At 35.6% G+C, this 3636-nt stretch overlaps 1 long non-coding RNA gene across 1 annotated transcript; it reads left to right on the top strand.

Moving 5' to 3' along the window:
* Positions 1-605: 605 nt before the first annotated feature.
* Positions 606-3277, top strand: LOC135071129 (uncharacterized). The gene is made up of 4 exons (XR_010257214.1): positions 606-837; positions 1385-1599; positions 1777-2004; positions 2764-3277. It is a non-coding gene; the product is annotated as an uncharacterized LOC135071129 (long non-coding RNA).
* Positions 3278-3636: the final 359 nt, after the last annotated feature.

Genomic DNA, 3636 nt, shown 5'->3' with positions numbered 1-3636 from the left:
TCTGCCTACATGCGCAAGGCAGACCCGCCACACACTTTAACCTTCCAAACGGTGATGAGGGCAAATTAAGCCAAAACAACAAATAAAAATGCCAAAATAACAGAGGTGGTTCACCGACACGTGCTGTCAGTTTTCAGTTGACGTACTACAAACATTATACCTATTTCATCCACACTTATGTTAACGTCCTATGGCTTTCTCACTCGCACACGCACTCGTTTCGTTGCGATCCTTATTATTTGGAGACCATACATTACTCGCTTTACTCCTTTAGGTTACAAAAAATATGTTTAGGAATCATCAATGTACGACGTTGTCCTCAAATCTGTCATAACGAAGCGGGAAACACGTTATTTTTTGTGTCAACCAAACATCTACCTTATGTTGTTTGCTTAAGAGTGAATTCAGTTTAACTTTAGAGCGTTGTGGAATCAATCGTGTTGAATAACGAAGAGATTCTAACGTTGTACGACGTTAAGAAAAAAACTAGTTTAGGCGTTTCTGGATAACGAGTGATCACTGGTCAGGCTAATCACTCGTTTAATAACCAGTTATAACGAATAACGCTCATCGCTATTTTCTCTCTCACTCACTCTTGCTGTGTTGCTGTCTTGCTTGATCCTTCTTTGTGATTCGTTTGTGTTTTAGCTTTTATTTTCGGAACTTTATTAACTACAAACTTGGCTATTCAAACGGACTCTGATTGATTGCAATAACGACATACTCAGCCTGGGATTTACTGTTTTTGTGTGGCTCGGCCAAGGCTCGGCTGGTGGTTCTATGGTGTTAGAAAATGAGCAACTTAATTATACACAACAATGGGCAGCACCTCGATCGGTAAGTACCTACATTTTGCTCTGCAATCTTATGAATAAGTACTAGCCTTGCCAAACTTCTGAATTGCCATTCTCATGGCGGGTTGTCTTGAAATGAATGTTCCGCTATTATCTGTGGTTCAACCCTGGACAGTGTGGACAGCCAGGCCCGATTCGATTGTAAGAAACTAGTCGATGGTACAGCGCAATGGAGGCATGAGCGAAACAACAATTATGTTGACAATCCAGCTGGTTTTGGTGTAAATCTAAGGAATTATTTACTTTGACACTATCTCCCTGCTCTCAATGAAAGCTTGTTTTGTTTTGTTTTTTGGAACTAAGACTACTAGATTTTTATTTTTTGTAACTAAGTTTGTAACACGTCATAATTAATTATTATAACAACAATGCTTATTTACTAAAGCTGTTTAACCCTACCCTCTGACCCAAAATTCTACTAACAGCACATAATATTGAATTATCATTTTTTTTATGGTTTGCGGCTCAATTTATTCAACGCACAGGAGTATGTGTGGCATGGCATGCAATGAATCTATTTATTTTTACAGGTTACAGCTCATGATCTTATATGCACAACATGTTGGACCCAAGCCCAAGATACAACACAAATGCATCTACTTCAAATCTTAGCAGAAAATGTGTGCTTTGCAGTAGAACACTAGAGCCTAGAACACGTTCACATCAGCTCATGTCCCTGAGAACTAACACTCAACATCATATTAACATCAGGAACATAATTGTGGAACGACTAACTCCATTAGAGGTAATGCACGCTAAAGTCCTTATTTAATAAAATGTTATTGGCTATACAATCAGTCTAATTCTTGTAAAGTTATTGGTTTCTGTAAATTAATACTAAAATAAAATAATTTAAGTGCGGGACATTAAAAAACTGATAATTTTTTTAAACTTATTTCTAATTATTATTATTTTTAAACAGGTTACTGCAAATGACTACATCTGTGGGGCTTGTCACTCATTATTGCAAAGAGATACCACACCTACTTCACAAGACTCTCCAGATATGCCAACCGGTGCCCCGGTAGGTCACCAACAAGTTTGTGTTGGATGTGGTTGTTCATTATTGCGAACTTGAAGTCATTGTTTGGATACAGAGAATAATCAAGATATATTAAACATTGTTCGAAATTGGATTCAACCCAGAGAGGTAAGAGCCCTGCCAGTTTTATAATACATAAAAATAATTATGCCGGTTTATTATAATAATAAAAAAGGTTTTTTCCGAATCAGCCTTCCCATCCTTCAACTCCTTCCATTGCTTTCAATCTGCCACTACTCTCATCCATACAGGTTATACAGGGTGGAAACGATAAGTGATCTCACTCGATTATTTCTAAACTACACAAGATATCGAAAAACTGGTTACTCATCCTGAAAGTGCTTCACGAGCTCTTTCTAACGGTATCAGTAAATAGTTACAGAATTAACTGGATCTATCCGAAAATTCAATGTTTTCAGCCTCCATACTAAATGTATGCCAGCCACACAATATTAAAAGTGTTATAGATCACTTATCGTTTCCACCCTGTATAATACAAATAGACTTATATTATTAAAATATTGCAATATTATTACTTACATAATATTAAACATAATTTTTACTATTATAAAGCCAGTTAAAAATTCCCTGAGCCAAATAAACTCAGTAAAGTTTTATTTATACTTCCTGCATAACAACAGACTACTCTTTTAAACTACCACTATTCTCACTCTCAATCCTCGTTCCTCATTCATCCCTTTCGTTTCCTCCATAGACCAATCATTCCTCATCATTCAGCGTTCAAATCATAAATTATCTTTCATCACTCATCTTACTATTCCGTTACACACAAAAGTCGTTAATCCTATATAAATATTGCTCTTCTTATTGTTGAACTGTGAATCTGATGTTTTATTTTATTTTCAGATTCGTCCTTCAGATCTTCTTTGCCATAGATACTATCAGAGAGCACGAATTACTACAGTTGGTGCTTATTTAATGAAGCTGAGGACCGGTGATTCAGATGACAGAATAGCTACATTACTTGGCATTTCAAGGAGTACTCTTACAAAATATGTAATGAAAGCACGCAGTATGATGGAGGAACATTTCGTACCAGCACATTTAGGGTTACAACATATTAGTAGAGAGGAAGTAGCCCAAAGAAACCTTTATGTTCCAGTCTCTTTTCGGGAAGCCAGGAAACGATTTACCACAAAGAAAGGCTATTGTCATCATGGATGGTACATACATACATTTATGTGCAAAAAAGTAGCAATTATGCATACCAAAAAAAAAAACTTATTCCCTATACAAATATCGGAATCTCGTTAAACCATTTATGGTACTTTGTTGTGATGGCGACATCATTGATGTATTGGGCCCATATTTAATAGAAAATGTAGAACATGACCATTAATAAATAATAAGTACCTACATACGTATTTTCATTTATACCTACATAACTGCCTACTTACCCTTGGGTCGGAATAAAGATATTTTTGGATTTAAATGTAAGTAAAATATATTAACTTCTTTTTAAAAAATGTTTGGCTTTTCCGTAGGCATTCCTATTTTTCCAATACGCAAAGTTCTATTTGCTGCTATTCATACGGTTTGACAAAGGGGTTCTTTATCGATCTACGATTTAAAGTGTAATTAAGACGTCTCTCCTACATATCTATACCTACTTATAATAAATCTGTAGAGAGGTCAATTCTGTACATGAAATATAATTTTCAAAATAACTATCAGGGGGTGATACTGATGCCAAAAATGCAATCAGTAAAATTTTTGTCT

This window comes from Ostrinia nubilalis, chromosome 4, assembly GCF_963855985.1.
Source record: "Ostrinia nubilalis chromosome 4, ilOstNubi1.1, whole genome shotgun sequence".
In the NCBI taxonomy this organism is placed as follows: domain Eukaryota; kingdom Metazoa; phylum Arthropoda; class Insecta; order Lepidoptera; family Crambidae; genus Ostrinia; species Ostrinia nubilalis.
The sequence above is the reverse complement of the archived record's forward strand: the minus strand, read 5'-3'. Positions and strand labels throughout refer to the sequence as shown.